The following is a 20,133-nucleotide window of genomic DNA, read 5'->3' on the forward strand; positions in this document are numbered from 1 at the left end:
TCCTGAGTTCAATTCCCAGCAACCACATGGTGGCTCACAACCATCTGTAATAGGATCTGATGCCCTCTTCTGGTGTGTCTGAAGACAGCTACAGTATACTCATGTAAATAAAAATAAATAAATCTTGGGGGGGGGGGGGGGAAGACAACATAAACAAATGCACACAAGTTTTGTTTCTCTCCTGCCTTAGTTTCTTCATCTGAATGGGGCAACCATGACAATGAGGTATTAGTTAGACATAAAGAGCGAGATATAACGTTGCATCACTTAAAAACAGTTGGCAATGACTTCATCCCGGCCTACTGCTACACACATGGAGATGAGGCAGATACTAAAAATAATAAAAATCCTTACCCAGGAAAGAAAGGATTGAGAGTTCATATGGAGTGTATGGGATGCTGGGCAGCTGGGGACCAGCCGCAGGGCCCTGGACCACATGGTGGAGAGCGGCAACTCCGTGGTAGTGCCCGGAAAATCCAGGTACCCACCAAGCAAGTTGTCCCTGTGAGGTGGCATCCTGTAGGACTCTCTGTGAACCCATCCCATGCAGGAGCGCTAGCTCAGCAAGAGTCTCCACATGGGTCAGTACAGCACTGTTGGGCTCCTGTGTCTACCTTCCCCTGACTCCTGTGGAGAAGGTACCTCTCTGGCATACCTGGTGCCTGGCCCTGTTGCTGGATCCTCCCCAGATAGCTGCAAGCAGGTTTTACTCATGATAATTCAGGTAGAGGATCCCTCAAGGAGGGCTCTTGGACCTCTGGCAGCCTCGAGTCTGTGTTGTGTGCCACATTCTCCCCAGAATATAGTGTGCTTCTGAGACATTCTGCAAGTTAATGGTCACTTGTCATCTCAAACCAGAACGGACTCCTTTGCCTTCTGCACTGAGCAGTGATCAGAAACGACGGGAAAACAAACTCAAGAGTATCTGCAACAATAAAGAGGCAGCGCTTTTCGAAACATCAAGAGAATCTCACAAAAACATTTAGATATGGGGTTACAGTTTGGGTTTCCAAATGCAAATCACCATGAGAAACAGGGTTTTAAAAATAATTGTGACTGCTATAATTTATGTGTGTGTTTACCATAGCATGGTGAGCACATTGGAAAAACCCTACATCCTGGGAAACGCTCTTATAAACACGTTCACACGCAGGGTAAGTATACCAAGTCCCATCACCCCAAACCATCCCGATCTGACGCGGTCACTGCTATGTCTTTACAGCCTACAGTGTCTGCCTCTCTCCTGCTTCCTGTACCTCGAGTCCCCCTTCAGACTGCCCAGCCCCAGGAAATAAAATACACACCTATCTCTTACTACCACTTTTGCAGACTGCTTCAGTGTTCATCCCATCTGGAGTCTCTCCGTAGGCTATAAGATAGTATTGAACTTTGTACTCCCACCCCACAGAGTTTTACAGCTAATTATTTCAGTAACGCTTACTCATTACCCCGTCATTGAGACCCGTTTCAAAACGTGAAATTTCCATATGTGAAACTTTCTTGCTATACACAGGACTGTCTTGACTCGCTTCCCTGTTCCGTGGGTCTGTTCGTTGAGTCATGCACCACGCTATCTTAATTACTAGAGCTTTAAAGCACAACTCGCAGACTGGTGAGAACACACCCTGCCCTGCTTTTAGTTTGCAAAAAATTTCTGAGCTCTTCGCTCACTCTCCTCCCCTTCCAGATGAATGTTAGCTTGAGCAAGTCCCCAAATGATTCTTTTCAGATGTTTTTTGTTGTGAGTTTAAAACCAATTAAAATATTCTGATGAGATGCCACTTATTTATGGGTAACAAAGTAATATAATACAATCTGGTATTCTTAAAAGAATTTTGAGCCAGTGGGATGGTTCAGCAGGGAAAAGCTATGCTGTGCAGAACTGACAGCCTGGTACTGGTCCCTGGGACCTATAATGGTAAGAAAGAGCTAACTCCTGAAAGTTATTCTCTAACCCCCCCCACCTCCAAATGCATGCTGTGGAACCTGGGGACATACCCACCCACCCCCACACACGTGCACAGAGGGAGTAAGAGAACCAGAATAATAAAGTTTAAAAAGATGCCTACAGAGTCCATGCACCAGCTGCAAGAACTATGGTGAGGAATGTATATCACAAACAACTGTTCTTTAATGAACATTATAGTAAAGTAAGGCTTTCCACAGTGAATTGATCACCGAGTGTTTAGAATGGATCTCCAGGCTCTGAGCAGCATCCCACAAGCCTGCAACTGACGTCGTGGAATCTGAGGTTTTCTGTAATCAAAGGGTCTGAATCCAGACATTTGCATCACATAATTATTTCTCATCACTCTCTTTCATGATACCCCTCCCTCCACTCGAACCTGAATTTCCGAGTGCTGCACTCATGATACAAATAACCATGGGCATCGATGTCTCAAAATCATTACCACAGACTTTCAATGGGGCACATCCATCTTTACACTGAAGACCATTTAAAGAAACGTTAAGCCCTGGCACCTCTGTACCTATAATAATTACAACTTAGTAAAGGGGCATGGATGTTAGAAAAATGGCTGATTTCCTTTAAAGATGCTGACTAGATTTTTCTTTCCAAAAAACCAACAAAAACCAAGGAGATGTAACTTGGTTCAAAATGTAGTCAAGAGACAGAAATAAAACCTATAATTCAAAATTGAAGCAATGGACCAACCATCTGTGGCACATATATACACATATAAAACACCAGGTCGGAGCACAGCAGCTTTGAGGTTACAAGCATCAAGAAATGCAATTCGGCAGTACAAAGGAACAAACTTTTGATACACAAAACTGTGCAGATGAATCCCAAATGCATTATTCTATCTGTACTAGTTAGTGTTAACAGTCATGACCTCAAACATGGTCTTCGGCCACCAAATCTTCCTTGCTTTTTGCCCCATAAGCCACGATCGCTACACTTCCATTGCCTTCTGTGGGCTTATAAAATCCTGCCAATCTGTAATAGTTAGCATTAATTTTTGGCGAACTGCTTGATGCTTGTAACCTCAAAGCTGCTGTGCTCCGACCTGGTGTTTTACATTGTCCCTTCTGTTACATGTGAGGGGGAACCATCAATCGGTCACGTCCCCTGGATTGGTTCCTCTTAGTGTGCTTTAGTTGTTAATCTTTTGTAATTTTTAAAAATGTGTAAGTTAGGGAAATGGCTGAGTGTTTAACAAGCTTGTATGAGCACAAGAGCCTCAGTTTGGATATAGCACACCTGGGTGAACCTGCCTCCCTCCCCCAGCGTCAGGCTTTGGAACACTTGGTCCCTCATGGTTACTGAGGTTTGAGGATGTTTAGGGGGTGTGGCCTTGTTGGAGGAAGTATGTCACTGGGGGCAGGCTTTGAGGTTTTCAAGCTTAAACTGTTCATTCCCAGCCTGCTTGAAGTTCAGCTTGTAAACCACCAGCTTCTTGCTCCTGTTGCGGAACCTTGACTTCACCAGCATGAACTCTAACCCCCTGGGGCTGTTAGCCCAAATAAACTCGTTTGTAAATTGCCTCGGCAATGGTGTTTCATAACAGCAATAGAGAAATAACCAGTACACAGGGGGTTCCCCAGAGCAAGCTGGCCGGTAGGACTACCTGTATCAGTATGCTCTGGGTTTGATTGAGAGAGTCTGCCTCAATAAGATGGAAGAGCTATAGGGGATGATGGCTCCTGATATTAACCTTGGGGCTCAGCTGGGCAGTGGTGGCACACACCTTTAATCCAAGCACTTGGGAGGCAGAGGCAGGCAGATTTCTGAGTTTGAGGCCAGCCTGGTCTACATAGTGAGTTTCAGGACAGTCAGGGCTACACAGAGAAAGCCTATCTTGAAAAAGCAAAAACAAAACAAAACAAGAAAACCTTGTGGCTCCATACACAAGCATGTGTCCCACACACATATATGCATGTACACACACACACACACAATGATAATAAAGAAGAAAGTAAGGTTATCTTTGAACTAACGAACAAAGCAGCTGGAACAAGCTCTTCTCCCTCATCAAGTCTCTAGGTAATTCTACCACAGGAGGTGTTACTGCAGCCCAGCAGGGGTAAACAGGCTTAAAGTCACTGGAAATGACTGAAACCACTGAGCACAAGGCTCCCGTGTTAATGTTTCAATAAAATCTTTTGTTCGGTTCTGCTAAAGCCTTTTCAGTCTCCTCCTTTCCCCCTTTAGGCCACCCCTGGCCAACCTGTGAGTGCTGGCATGTCAGGACGGGGAGGGGGGCTTCTCCTCAGAGCTGAGGCTCATAGAACTCACGAAGCCCCCTATTCTTGTGTCTCCACACTTTTACACTGCCCATATACACCTGCTTAGGAATCAAAGTCCAACTCAGAACTGCCCCCCCTCACACAAATTTTCCCCCCAGCCTACAGCCCTGCATAGCATCAGGTGACCTTTGCTATGAAAGCACATGCAACCATTATCGTTATCATTCTGTCTAAGCTCCTCCCCACAGTTACCTGGCAACAGCCAGGAAGGCCTGGCTATAAAAGGGGCTGCTTGCCCCCTCCTCCCTCTCTTGTTCTCTTGTTCCCCACTCTGTCCCCTCGCCCTTTCCCCCTCCCTTCCCCCTCTCTCCACATGTTCATGGCCAATCTCTACTTCTCTCTCCTCTCTCTTCCCTCTCCCCTCTCCCCCTTTCTCTGCCTCTACTATCTTAACTCCCCTCCCCGTGCCCTGAATAAATTCTATTCTATACTATACCATCATGTGGCTGGTCCCTCAGGGGGAAGGGATGCCTTGGCATGGGCCCGCTGAGACATCCTCTTCCCCCACACCTTACCACATCCCCATAGAACTTAATATCTCCTCTTTCTTTATCTTTTTATACAAACACATCAATTATCATATGGTAAATTCACATATTCTAGTATGGATGAATTCTTTATATTTTATCTATATTTTCTCTTTGTGCCTTCTTTCCCTAAACCCGTGCAGCTCGGAGGAGACATGTAGTGGCTGCCCAACACTGAGACTAATCACCATGTATCCCAAGTATCTACCCAAGTATCTCTTCTTGGCCGTGCAGAACCATTTCCTGGGAAGATGAATAAAGCTTTATTTTAGGGGGAATCTGCTTGTTGAACATCTGCAGCAGATTTTCACAGATATTAAAAGCTGTCTGGTTTCAAATCAGACTTGGAACACACAGTCCAAACCTCTGTCATTCAAAAAGGCTAGATCTTGAAGCTTTTTGCCACCCAGGACAACAAAAGAGGTGGGAGGAAGGCAGCCACTGCCTTCTGGATACAGAACAACATCCTGGGACTTGTATATACTTGCTCACCTGCAGGATCTGCTCTAGAGCGCAGTGGAAAAGTGATTGCAAAAAGAGCCGAGAGTGTGAAATGATTCATCATTGGCTGACAGAATCACCCTAGTCAGGAAATGAGAAATCCCGATTCTTTCTCCCTGCCCCCAGTAGGCTGTTAGTCCTACGAAAGTGTTGCTTCTGCATATAGAGGGTCCATATAAGGCAGTGGCTCTCAACCTTCCTAATGCTGGGTCCCTTTAATACATTTCCTCATGGTGTGGTGATTCACCAACCCTAAAACTAATTTCCTTGCTACCTCCTAACTCTTATTTTATTTATTTATTTATTTGTTTGTTTATTTATTTATTTATTTATTTTGGTTTTTGAGACAGGGTTTCTCTGTGTAGCCCTGGCTGTCCTGGAACTCACTCTGTAGACCAGGCTGGCCTCGAACTCAGAAATCCACCTGCCTCTGCCTCCCGAGTGCTGGGATTAAAGGCGTGCGCCACCGCGACCTCCTAACTCTTAACTTTGCTACTTTTGTGAATCATAATATAACTATTTGATATGCAGGATACCTAATGCGAGATTCCTGGGCAAGGGCCAAAGGGTTGCAACCCCCAGGTTGAGAACCACTGATACAGAGCCACTGAGCAGAGAGGGTGCCCTGGTTAGGTTTTGCTTCATTTTGCATTTGTTAACTTGACACAAGTTATTTGGGAAGAGGAACATCAATTGAGAAAATGTCTCGGGGCCGGGCGTGGTGGCGCACGCCTTTAATCCCAGCACTCGGGAGGCAGAGGCAGGCGGATTTCTGAGTTCGAGGCCAGCCTGGGCTACAGAATGAGTTCCAGGACAGCCACGACTACACAGAGAAACCCTGTCTCGAAAAACCAAAAAAAAAAAAAAAAAAAAAAAAAAAGAGAAAATGTCTCTATACAATTGGCCTGTAGGCATGTCTGTAGGAAATTTTCTGGGCTAATGACTGATGTGGGAGGACTGAGCCCCTAGGGTGCAGTGCAATCCCTGGAGGCCGTGGTCCTGGGTAGTAGAAGGCTGAGCAAGCCTCTGGGAGCAAGCCAGAAAGCTGTGTTCCTCCATGGCTTCTGCTTCAGTTCCTGCCTCTAGGTTCCTGTCTGGAGTTCTTTCCTAACTTTCTGTGATGTTGCAGAATAAACCAAATAAGCCCTTTCCTCTTCCAAGTTGCTTTTGTTCAAAGTGTTTTAATTGTAGTAATGAAAACCCCTAGCTAAAACACAGGGTAAGTGTCTGGGGATAACAGCAACCCTGCTGCTGCCAAGACTACCTAACAATGACTAAGGGTTTAGCGCATATCTCCCCAAAGCCCTTCTGGTAGCCGCATTTGACTTTCACATTCTCTTTTATGGGAGGTCGTACAGATCTATGGATCCCTCCCCTTCTCAGTTGAGCAAGGTAGGTACTAAAGAGTAAGGCAATCAAATAAGAACCCAAGGGAATGTATTCCAATTGTCACAGCCTGCTGGCCCTGGAAGCATCGGGGTTGTTAATGTCACAAGAGTTTGAGTCTAGGATGGGGGGTAAGCTGAGGTTGAATGTATTCCAGCAACCCATGTGTGGGCATTTGACCTTCACAATTCTACTACAATACCCCAGAAATAAAATGCCCAAGGCCTAGAAGATGAGCCAAGGAGCAAGCTCTTCACATATTAACCCGTTGGTCTCCAGTCTCTTTCTGACAGCCAGGCAGTTTATTCTCAAAGCCCCAGTTTTCTCATCCATAAAAGCAGGGATCAGGATCTGGGCTAATGAGTGTACAGGAATAGTTTCCAAATTTGGCTAATTAAACAAATAATCTGACAAGCCTTATTTGAAGAAAACAGAGACATTGCTTTGTACAACAATACATCTTCATCATGTAAAATGTTCAAGCATAACAGATACGTATAGTTAAAACATGAGATCTCCGCTGAACCCATTACTCATTGGGGACAAGTAGGCAGTACCACAAAGACATTCTGTAACTAACGGCCTCATGCAGAACTCCTCTGCGCACCCAGGGCTCTAGGCTCACCCAGACCCATAGAGCCAGCAAACTATTTTGTGAACTGCCCATTGAGGGCACCCACACTCAGGACAGTTCTTGGGAACAAGCAACACAACTGCGAGCTAGCCCTGAAGAGATCTGTACAATCAAGAACAGAGGGCCAGTGAGAGGGTTCAAAGAGTAAAACCTGCTTCTCCAAGCCGGTTGCTGTGTTTGATCTGATCCCCAGAACCCACTTGGAGGAAGAAGAGAAGGCATGAGCTTTCCTGACCTTTGACCTCTCACCTTCACACATGTGCCCTTATACATATAGCCACAAAAATAAATAAATAAATATTAAAAAAAAGAACTACCCAACATGCCTTTGTCCTAAGTAATACATCATTTCATGACATTGCCTTTGGGCAGACGTCATCATAGCGCTTACTCAAAGTAAGGTGGCTGTGATGTCACTGGGCCATATGATTTTAAGAGGCCCCATCATATGTGTGGTCAGTCATTGACTGGAATATGGTTATGTGGCACACGACAACAAAACCACACACATATCAGGGAGAATCTGCTCGGTAACGGGGCTTCCTAGGTTTTCAAAATGGCGGGGTGTCTTAGGGGTGTGTGGGATTGTCCCAGAGTAGAAAGGTTGAACGGGAAGGATCACACTGTAATGGTCCCATCTCCCCAATTCCTCTCCTCAGAAACAATCCTCAGTGAATGAATAAGTAAGCAACTGAGCAAATATGGGTACCCAGGAAAAAACAGATCCCACCCAGGAGAGCAATCCACATGGAAGGAAGGGGTAATATCAATAGAGAGATCTGCTTGGGTTGTGGAAGTTCAACCCAGCCCCTGCCACCAAATGACTTTATCTTTAAATATCTATAAACATCCTACAGAGATATACAATTGTATCATCTAATGATAAGCTTAATCGAATGCCCCTAGGGAAAGAAGCCATTCACCACGCTCCTCAATGCAGAGCATCTAGCCAGCACACAGGCAGCAGATTTAGTGGTGACACTTCCTTCTTCCATGTGTGTGGGTGGAGGTAATCAGCTCCAGAAAGGCGCTGCTTCGTGGTTCAAGGCTCATGTGATGCACACTTGCCCGGAAAAGCTCAGGAATCGACCCTCTGAGGGTGCAGCTGTAGCAAGGAATGGAGGCTTCGTCAGTCACGTGGGCACACATGGGTGCACACCTTACAAACTCTGCGCCGCCACCCTGTTAGTGTCTCAAGCTGGCCATGGCTCTGGGCTCTAAATGAGGCAACATATGCCTCTGAAGTAGGTGAAGACGGCTGCTGGGCTTCCTCCTGTATTTCCCGTGCTGGGATATTTCTGCTTGTAGCCAAGAATTATAGCAGGTAAGCTATTAACCACACGGATGTATACTAAAGTTATGGGAAGTGAGTTTGAGGAAATCAGGCCTTCATTTGGACTGCTGTAGGCCATAGCCAGTCTACTGTGTACTTGTCACAAAAGCAGAATGTCCAGCCCCACCCAGGACTTACTAAGCAAACCTCCATTTCTTCAAGGTCCTCCAGTGACACTAACCAGGTCTTACAGTTGGTGGCAAGGGTATGACTCCTTTGCTACTCCTGAAGCTACTGTACTATTCTGCCTACATCTACCAGAAGCAGAAGCAACACACACACACAAATATAGAGGCTAGCTACAGACTCAGAGATCTATGTGCCTCTGCCTCAGGAAACACTACATTTGAGCTATATTTTGGTGACAATAAACATTAAACAGTCCCCTTCTAGGTGGATGGCACTTCCCAACCCCTGCTCCCCTGAATCTTTTCATAGAATCTAAGTTAAAGAAGGATGCTACATGGCTCTGCAAGAGTAGGCACAGGATGCACCAGGGTGAGGGGATGGTGGGAGCTGCACTCTCAGAGGCCAAGGGGGTGTGTGAAGGAACTTTATGAGGGGGGTGACCAGGAAGGAGGGCAACACTTGGGATGTAAGTGAATGAATGTAGATGCTTCAGGATCTTCCACCAAATGAAAGAAGCAGATGCCACCACCACTGGCATCTATCCTCTCATTCACTGATCAATCCCATTGTGGTAACCTGAATACAAATGGCTCCCATAGGTTCATTTGGAGCGGCACTATTAGGAGGTATGGCCTTGCTGGAGTAGGTGTGGCTTTGTTGAAGGATGTGTGTCACTTGGGGTGTGGGCTTTGAGGTCTCAGATGCTCAAGCCAGGGGCAGTGTCTGTCTGTCTCTGTCTCTGTCTCTCCCCTCCCCTCTCCCTCTCCCCTGCCTGCCCATCTCGATGTAGAGCTCTTAGCTCCTCCTCCAGTGCCACGTCCGTCTGTGTGCCACCATGATCACCATGCTTCCTGCCATCCAGTCCTAATTAAACAGTTCCTTATAAGAGTTGCTGTGGCCATGTGCCTCTTCAAAGCAAGAGAGCCCTAACGAAGACATCCATCTATTGGCCCATTCAATCATTCCCTCTGATAGCTGCTGCCTTTACCCTGTAGGCTTAGGTCACCTGGCTTCCTTTTCAGGAGCCTAATACAGATAAGCAACTTATGTGTTAATGAGCACCGAGGATTCAACTCTTCAGTTGGCTTCTAACACTTCTGAGCAGGGATGTCAAGCTGCACTGAGAACACCACTGCCCAGAACAACCCAAATAATTCCACTTCAAAGGGACGGTGCAGTTCCCCACGGCATAGCCACTTTCAAACAAAAGTCACTTTAGAGCAATGGCTGCCACTGAGCTCCTGACTGTCGCTCCTGGGACAGGCTCCCAGTCTCTTAGACCATAAGCATCTTTTCTGGGTGGTTTTCTCACCAAGAGAACATGACACTCCCTCCAGCCATGTCTACTGTGCCTCTCAAAATAAGATTCATTATCAGGAAAAGCCAAATCAATTTGTCTCTGCATTTCAAAACCATATACTCACAGCATCTAAAACTGCTCCGGGGGCCATTTTCCCTGCACCCCAAGTGCCATCAAAGCAAAGGGGGATTAAGCGCTTCCCCCTCAAGGCGCCTTCTGCCATATGATATGCGAGCCATGGCTACAGAAAGACACTCTTCTCTTAGAAGAAGCTCAGCGCGGGAGTGCTTGAGCAGTATGCTTAAAGAGAAGAAAGAACTACAAATTGAACACAGCCTTATGGAACAATTTTTACATGCACTAACAGCCCTGATCCAGGTCCATGGGAGTACTATGCAAAAGCCTGTATCTTATCTCATCTCATCACAAACACACACACACACACACAAGTCTGCTCACCTGACATTGCAAAATCATTTTCTAGGTCACTCCTGATCAGGGTTCCAGGGCTAATAGCCTGGAGTGGTTAACTTGGGTCATCCCAGTTGGTTTGAGGGTTACCTCGGGAATCAGTAAAGCATGTGGCTGCCAAAGTGTCTGTGTGGGTTTTTCCAGGGAAGACTGATGGGGGGAGGGGGTTCAGCAAATGAGTGAAAAGGACATCTTGGATTTGGGTACACCCCTTCACCCCAATGACAGAGGTGGGGGTGTGGTGGCGGAGGTGGTATACAGCAAAAGGACACTTGCTCGCGCCTCTCTTCCAGAGCAACTATGCTCTTTCTGCTGCCGTTGCCATGGAATCAGATTCTAGATCCTAGCCTTTGGATGTGGGCTTACACAGCAGCACTTTGGGGCTCTGGGGCTGGGTCATTGAACTCTGTGCTTTGTCTGGAGCTTCCCTGGCTCTCTGCTGCAGATGGCAATCATGGATGATCCTGTGAGCCCATCTCATAAATTTACTTTTAAAATTACACCCATTCTTGGTTCTTTCTCTAGAGGAACTTTATAATATAAATGCTAGTAAAAGTTGGAGTTGGAAGTGGCTGGAGAGTCAGCCTGTATATAACAGGAACCTATCATAGTCATGCCATAGCAATTAAGCACTGGGATAGCCACTGTCAATGACTTAGAAAGGTGACTATTTACAAGGCATGGTACCTTGACTTTGGGACTTCTCAGACTTTAGCATGACTTAGAGGTTGCTTCTGGAATGGATGAAGAGCCCATATGCAGAAAGAACTAAAATTGATAACACACTCCCCTCCTCTTTGGGAGTCCCAGTGGCAACAGATGTATGTCACTCAAAGGCTGTGTGTATGGGAGGGCGGTGGTGGGGTGGAGCTGAGATAGTGTCTCATTCTGTAGCTCAGACTATTCTGGAATTCTGTGTTCCTGTAGCTCACAATGGCTTTGAACCCATGAAAATCCTCCTGCCTCAGGTCCCCAGGTGCTGGAGTTACAGATATGAGTCACCAGATCTGACTTATTTCTCCTCTTTTTTTTTTTTAAAGATTTATTTATTTATTATATGTAAGTACACAGTAGCTGTCTTCAGACACACCGGAAGAGGGAGTCAGATCTCATTACAGATGGTTGTGAGCCACCATGTGGTTGCTGGGATTTGAACTCTGGACCTTCGGAAGAGCAGTCGGGTGCTCTTACCCACTGAGCCATCTCACCAGCCCCTTATTTCTCCTCTTAAGAGTTTAAAATGACGGACTCGACTCTCATTGAAGATGTGATGTTTAATGACTGCCACCCTAGCAAACTCATTCAGAATATCATTTTAAAGGCAAGTGTGGTGCTGGTACACTCGTGTAACCCTAGCACTTGGGATGTAGAGCCAGAAGAACCAGGAGTTCAAGTCTATCCTCAGCTACAGTGGAAGTTTGAGGCTAGCCCTGAGCTACAGTACACTCTGTCTCAGAAACAAACAACAAAACAATCAGCCAAACCAATTAATGAAGAATTTCTTATAACAGTGCAGGGGTGGGAGAGGGAGGGAGGGGGGTATAGAGGTCTTTTCCCAGTAAGCTTCCCTTCTTTCAGATAGCTCTAGCTTGTGTGTCAAGTTGACATAAGACTAGGCAGCGTAACATATATATATATATATATATATATATATATATATATATATAACATGTATATATATACACACATATATACATACATACACGTGTATATATATGTATGTATGTGTGAATATATGTATATATACACATATATATGTGTATATGTATATATATGTATATATATATATATATATATAAAAAAACACACATATATATAATGGATATGTGTGTGTATCTCATTGTCAGAAAAAAAAAGGGAAAGAAAAATGAAATAGATGTTAGATTTCGGCCCTGTTTAAATAGCCAAGGAGAGGGGACAGGTGCCCTAGCCAAGCATTTAATGCTGTGAAGTCTGCATAAACAGGTTGGCTCAATGAAGCTGCTCAAGGCTCCTAGGACCAATCTGCATCTGTGTCTTTAGATGTGAGTTGAATAGGCCCCTTCTGATCCTGAGACACCATGCAGACCAAAGCTCTGACCCATGGTGTCACACAAAGGAAGCCCCCTGGGATCAGGAGCTGACCCTTCCTCTTGCCCCAGGACACAGCTCTAGCCTTTCTGGGCAAGCTCCTCCAACCCCCTCCCATGGGGCTGGCTTCTAGTAGGATTGCAACAGTTATGCAAAATAGGTCTCTGAAGGTCTGAAATTCCGTGCATACAGGAATGGCAGGTTGCTTAATCTGTAGCTTCAGAGCCAAGCCCTTTGCTAAACACAGGCGAGGCTCTGCAGCTACCAGGGCAGATTAACGACCCACCCCTTGTGGCTCCACCAACCCAGCTCCTCAAGGGTTACAGATGCCATCTCCTTCCTAGGCGTTACCTCCCATGAGGGACTGGACAGTTCATATTTTCACCCCTCCCTCACTTGTTTTCATCCGTCAAGCTAAGCTCCACCCCCAACAGTCTTTACTGACAATCAGTCTTCAAATACTGGAGGAGGATGAATGATTGAAATGTCCTGGTGGGAAAAAAAAAAAAAGCTTAATTCCAGGCTTTTCAGTTTCCTTCTCAAACCCAGCACTCCTTATGAAAGATTTCCTGTGTGTCTGCAGTGGACAACAAGCTCCTTACAGAGGCCAGCTCTGGATCCAGGCCTGCAGTTTTGACACAAGTGGAACATTAGCAAGGTCACCAGATTTTCCTTTTCCCTTCCTAGACAAGACAGTAACAATGAGACCCTGTGTGACGTCGAGACCCGGGTGTTCATGGGAAGGCTGGCAGGCTCTCACCAAGTGCTTGTAGGGATTCATAAGGAAACCTTGTTCTAAATGAGTAAGCACATTCAGCTAACTTCTTCCACATAGTGTGTACATATAGACACAGATTATTATTATGGGAAGCATCTTTTGTTTTGGAAGTGGCAATGTCAAATACTGAGACGGCAGAAGTCTGGCCAGCATTGACTTGGTGGAAGGAGCGATTGCACAGTCCAGTCAACGTGTGGCTCACAGACCAGGGGGAGCTGAAAAACCAATCTTTGCCACATACTCCACTGACCTGCTTTGCCACTGATGAGACCTGTTACACATCTTCACCGGCCTGACTGACCCCTGAACCTACAACCCAACACTTTCAGAGGCAGCGGTGCCACTGAACACAGACCAAGACACAGCTTTCAAAACCACAACCTAGGCTATTGGACACACGATGAGCTGTGCCGATCAGCTGTACACACAAGAATACATAGAGACAGCATTCTTAAAAGACAGACTTAATACGAAGCGGGGCAGGGGGTAAATCCCCGTTGTGAGCCATTAAGTCTCCATCTTTGTTTCTCCAACTCTTTAAAATGTAGAAACACATCCTTAGCTCCCAGGCTATATAAAAAAAAAAAAAAAAAACAGGCTAGAACAGGCTGGACTTGGCCCTTGGGCCATAATTTGTTGACCCAACTGCTTCTATAATGGGCCCTGTGAAAAGGCCGGCTCCTCAGCTCAGCTTAAGCCATCCTACACACAGAACCTAGGCCAGGAGCAGTCTGAAGGGAGGGTGGGAGACAAACCCAGGCTCTGCAGAGCGAGGCTACAGCAGGAAGGTAGGAGCCAGCGGTTTCCTCAAAGCCTCCAAAGTGTTGTTCTCTCTCTCTGTTTAAGCTAGCTATGGTATGCTGAGACACGGGAACCGAACAGTGATAAGGTGTGGCCTGGGTGGCTTCCCAGCTCCCTTGGGCCTAAAATCAAAACTAAAACATGGGCCACTACTGGCCATGGGCAACAGCCCACCAGTGAGCAGCCCCCAAAGCAGAGCCCATGACTGCCTTCTCAGACACAGCTCTGTGTGGTTCACGGGCTTTCAGAGTTCCGAGCATAGACTTCCCAAATCCAGGCTGCAGCTCTCTCTCTACCTACCTCCGAAGCTCACCTCACAGTCAACCGTGCATTACCCGCCCCTGGGTCAGCTCAATTTCACAGCATTCTGCTTCTTCACTGGAGGGGAAGATCTATGTCAGGTCAGCCCGGACACAAGGAGAAGCAAGGTCTAGAAATGGGTCTGAAAACCAGACTGGGCTGGGCTCTGTTTCTGTTCTGTTTCTCTGTATCACCAGACCCATGACCCCACCACAGAGAGGATGTCCTGAGATTCGATACAACCACCGGAGACACAAATGTTTCAATTTTCTTCCTGTGCCGGTGCAGCCAAGACTGACCTCAAAAGAACATTCCCTTTTTCTGGGGGTAAGGACATTATTGTGACAGTTGCCAGCCCTCCATCTACTCCCACCCTGACAAATGTTCAGAATCCACACTGTGTCTTCTCACTGATTTCTGTTTGACTTAGAGGCTAGGCAAAGGCAGACTGCCTCCCCGGAGAAAACACCAACACACTGGAGTTCTGCTCTGGATCCCAGGCAATATCTGGATATTCCCCAGCTGTGAGCCAAACGCCAGAAGGAATTAGCAAGCCCCTCTTTGGTTCTGAACTATAAAAATGTAACAACTGGGTTTTTAAACTTGAAAAATCAATTTCTGGTCAACTATCTTCCAAGTATTTGTTCTAAAACAGTGCCTGCTACGTATCATCTGCCAGTTTAAAACTTGGTTTTTAACTTACCGGCTTCACGGGTTTACCTGATTCACTTTTTTTAAAGTTACCCTTAGACGGATCAAACTAGTAACAATGTAGCAACAGAAACACTTTCCTGAGCAGCATTTTTCAGGCTCAGGCTACTCATGTTGTTTTTTGTTCATTTCTCAAGTAGTTAAAAAAAAGAAAAAAAGCCACTGGGAGTCAAGGCTAGGAGTCACTGGCTAGGGAGGAGATAGGACTCAGACTGGCTCTCCCGCCTGCTTCCTACCTGCATCGTAAGCTGGCCAGGTGAACACTCTCCACTGGGCTCCAGTAGCCACTTGCACAGGACAGGCGGGCTGCCAAAGTTCCGCAGTGTTTTCTTTCCCTTCTCCATTCAGATCTTCACAGAGGGTTACTAACTATCAACAAAAAAGACGTGAGGCAGGCCATTGCTGGCTCCAACTTCCTGCCTCGCTCTGCTGAGCAGAGAAAGAGATTCTCTTCCAGCTTCACCTGCGGAGCTTGGCCCCACCCACCTGAAGCACTCAGATCATTTTTCATTTATGAGTGCATCCAGCTAAACTGTGTGTGTGAGGGGATGAGCCACACATACGGCTCTCCCAGTGTGTGGAAATCCAGACTGCTAAAAAAACACTTTAATTTTGGGGGAGCCAGTCCCTGGTGGCAGTCACGGGAGGTGCCCTTTTGCCTGCATCTGTAGGTCAGCTCTGCCCTCAGTGAAGGATAGCTTACGATATGGACACGGACCACAGAGGTAGGCTCAAGATTCCAGGCATGAACCAACAAAAATATACCAAGTGTATATTTCACATTCACTAAAAAAGTGACACCAGGAACTGAGCTGAGAAACGTTCCACCCAGCGACCTAACGCTTCCCAAGGAGCTAAGTATATTTTGAACGTTAAAGGGCCAAGGTGGTTGTCTGTGGGTTGGATGTTTACTGCGTAAGCATGAGGAGCCAAGTTGGGATTGCCAGCAGCCATGTCAAAGCCAGAACACATCTGTAACTTCTGGAGCTGGAGTTAAAGGCAGAGACAGAAGACTCTCTGGGCTCACTAGCCCTAAACTAGCCCTAAGCTTGGGTTGCTGACCCAAGACCTGTATGTGTACACATATACACGTACACACATACACACACACACACACACACACACACAGGGGTTACACCTACATTCATATGAATATAAAATTGGGAGTTTATTTTATAATGAAATTCATTGGTAAAGAAGGGCTACTTGTCTCCATGACAACAAATCCCCACTTTTCTAATCCAGCTAATCCCATCTTCTATTTCAGACTATCAAACACGGAGATGGCTGATCAGAACACACACACACTCCTTCTTGAACATCAGCAGCTGCAAAGATGATTTGGTTTCTCGCCCTGACTTTATCAGGAAATACAACTTTGAAAAACAGGCTCCCCGAAGCAGCACACATACAGCTCTATTTCTACTATATGCAAATAGGTTTGCTTTGCAACAAAGTGAGGGGGTCCCTGGAAGTTCAGCCAGAGCCAAAGGTATTGGTAGCCCGTGGCAGTAGGTTTGACAGTATGTATGAACGACTCAAAAGGAAATGGTATTAGCAAAGCTCTCACCAGACACACGGGTTTTAACAGAAGGAAAGCACCTTTTGCTAATTAGCTATTCTCAGGCTGCATATCCACAAAGTAGTCTTTAATTTATCCATTTATTTTAGATTTTTATTCAATACACTCACATCCCCCATACAAATTACATGTTTTCACAACCTATGTTTAGTTATCACAGAAGTTCTTCAATTTTCAAAACCATTTTAGGATATTGGGGCTCGAGAGATGGCTCAGTGGTTAAGAGCACCAGCGGCTCTCTTAAAGGACCAGGATTCAATTCTCAGAACCCATGTGGCAGCTCACCCGTCTTTAACTCTAGTTCCTGGGGACCCAATGCCCTCTTCTGGCCTCTGCAGGCACAGACATACATGCAGGTAAAACATGTATATAGTTAAGTCAATTTTAGAAAGTTTTTTTAGTAACGACAACAATAACAACAACAAACAGCAAAGGCAGGTAGAGTTCTCTGAATTGGAGCCCAGCCTGGTTAGTCTAAATAGTGATTTCCAGAACAGCCAGAGCTACAAAACAGAGAGACCAGGTCTGTGTGTGTGTGTGTTTGTGTGTGTGTGTGTGTGTGTTTGTGTGTGTATGTCTGTCTCTGTCTGTCTCTGTCTGTCTCTCTCTCTCTGCCTCTGCCTGCCTCTCTGTCTCTCTGTCTCTGTCTCTGTCTCTCTCTCTCTCTCTCTCTCTCTCACACACACACACAATCTCTCCAAAGGAAACTACACGGTCCTCCTCATACATAGCCCACCACATCTCTGAGGGACCCCTGGGTGATTTCCCTTTACAGTCAGGCCACCTGTGCTGTTTCACTGGGTCAGATAGGAAGGACCACTGGAGGACAAGCACCCAACTCCCCAAGAGTGGCGTTCAGCCCAGAGTCAACAGAGAGTTGACTGTGCAGTGGACTTCCCACCCACCCCGCCTTTGGGAAAGCCCACTCTCCTACACTGAATTTACCATAAGAAGGAAGGCTGGTCCTTACACTTATTTCTTTTTAAAACAGTGGAGGAAACAGGGTCAACATGTTTTTGGCCCATGAATAAACTCCAGTTGTGGTGACACATAAGTTGTGTCTATTGAATATTCTATTAGTTTGTGAGGGCTGCCAAAAATCTATGGTAAAACCAGTTTTCCTACCTTCTGTCACATTTTTTCATCACAGACTGGGTAATGTAGAGCACAGAGCTTCACTTTGAGGGCACGGCTGCTGCGTTTACTGACACCACCACCCCGCAACAAGTGCAAGAACCAGACACCAGTCACCATTCCATCCCTGGCTTCTGAATTAAGCCCTCACCCAACTTCCTGTTACCACCGGAAGTAGTAGTGTGGAGCTTGACTCGGTTCCTGAGGTCAGATGCTCCCATATTCTCACCTCCTACTGTAGTCTCACCTTTGGTGAGCAGGAAGGGACCCTAAGAACCACCTCCTCATACCTCCTCCCTGTGTGGCTATGACAATAGGTCCAGGGAGGTAAGAAATGGCTTTCCTGGTGAAAGGGTGAGATTAGAATACAGGACTTTGAGGGACTGTAAGAGCCAGAAAGTTGCTACATGGTTGCGTCTCCTAGAAACGACAGGGAAGCTTCACCCACGATACCTCAGCAATATGGCTGCCTAAACATGACCTGAACAAGCACAAACAACCCTGACAGTCACGATAACTGGAAGAAGGGACTCACAGGGCTTTACCCATATATACTAAGGATTGCTGAGAGTGAAGAAATAGTTTTCCCCAGGGATTAGCCCCCGAACTAGTCATCTAATATCAAGTGATCAGTCCTGAAATCATAAATATGCAACAGTAAACAGATTGAGCAGATTGCATTTATATGTGTACGAACACACACACACAAGCACACACAACGAACAAATTACACTTGAGGTTTTTTAACCTTTGCATGCACAAGCATACATGTATACATGCACACGGACACTAACCACCCCCACCCCACATACATACATACATACATACACACATACACACATACATGCGAGTAGCACCGACCACAACAGTCAAATGGTGGAAGCACTGAAGATATCCATCCCTGGATGAATGGATAAACAAGATGTCCTATGTGCAGACAACACATTTGCCATTCTCCCAGGTCCTGGGATCCTAGCCCCGTACCTGCATGGTCCCTCCCAGAGTTTCAGCTTTGAATACCAGAGTTCTGTCCCTTTGTGCAACATCGTGAATGTACTTAAAACCACAACTCTGTAAGCGAGAAGAGGTTGAAATGGCAACGTACTCGGTACCTTTTAGAAAGCCAGTGGAAGCTGACTTTTCCTCCCTCTTCTCCTTAGCTCTTCCCCGGCTGCTCTTCCCGGTTCTAGAACTGTCATGCTTATTATGAAAATCGAAAAGTGAAAAAGATGATCACGTGTCACAAAATGAAACTCATCAACAGCCTTGAAAAGAATCTGTTCCCTCTCCCTCAACCCAGTAGAACTCAAACAAGGCATGTGAGCAAGCAAGGTGCCGTTTCCCTGCGCTGTGATGAGAGGCGATAATATAGAAGCTACTGGGGAACACCCTGCATTGTGCAAGCCAGGGGAGCTGTGGCCTGCTAACTCAGAGGCTCGGCTCCCTTCTAACTACTGCCTGATGCAGCGTTTACAAGTCAGCAAATTCCACGTGTCCACAGTCTGCCCCTCTTCTCCTAAGCCCACATGTAGCCTGCATACCTGTTGCGTCACTCACATCAGGCAGCATCTGGCAGACCAACATCAACATCCCACTGGCCCTTCACTGGATACATCAGTTTCTCAGCTGTAGGATCTGTCCAGTTCTTGACCAGTGCTCTCACAGCCCTCTTTAGCTGCCCTGCTGCCTGGTCCCTGGGTTCTAGCTCCTTTATGTTCATAGTTACAGCAACTAAGAGTGGGCTGTCGACTGCCCATCTCTCGTGGGATGTCCAATAGGCAGAAGAACTCATCAGACCCTCAAATAAAAGTTAGCGTGCTCTTCCTCAAAGCATTTCTTGCTTTTCCAATCATTGCCCCTCCCGCCACTCAACCAATGAGTCACTGGAGTCTTCCTCCCTTTCTATATATCTGGCAGTTGAACTCTCACCTGCCCCTTCACATGTTAAGGCCTTGACTCCTAACTATTTCTCACTTCCTTGAGTGTCCATCCCTCTGTTCTATCTTGTATGCAGAAGTACTTGATGGTGAACATGTAGGTCAGTTTGACATGCTCTACCGAGGTACCACTGTGCACAGAATAAAACCTCCCCTCCTTCACACAGCATCTAGGACCATCCTAGAGCTAGTCCAACACTTTTTGAAGAAACATGCGCACTGAGGCTGGAGAGATAGATAGCTCAGGGGTTAAGAGCACCAACCACTCTT

General features: G+C 46.2%; 1 protein-coding gene across 12 annotated transcripts in view; it reads right to left on the bottom strand.

Annotated features, from left to right (window-relative positions):
• Positions 1–20,133, bottom strand: part of Pdzd2 (PDZ domain containing 2) — a 380,223-nt gene that overhangs the window by 117,701 nt on the left and 242,389 nt on the right. The window contains exon 1 of one of the 12 annotated variants that reach the window (XM_029469416.1): positions 14,500–14,844. The exons of the other annotated variants lie outside the window; for them this stretch is intronic. The gene's annotated coding sequence lies outside the window, so the exon portion shown is untranslated. Of the gene's footprint in view, positions 1–14,499; positions 14,845–20,133 lie in introns of those variants that run through there. 12 annotated transcript variants of the gene reach the window in all.

This window comes from Mus caroli, chromosome 15, assembly GCF_900094665.2.
Source record: "Mus caroli chromosome 15, CAROLI_EIJ_v1.1, whole genome shotgun sequence".
In the NCBI taxonomy this organism is placed as follows: domain Eukaryota; kingdom Metazoa; phylum Chordata; class Mammalia; order Rodentia; family Muridae; genus Mus; species Mus caroli.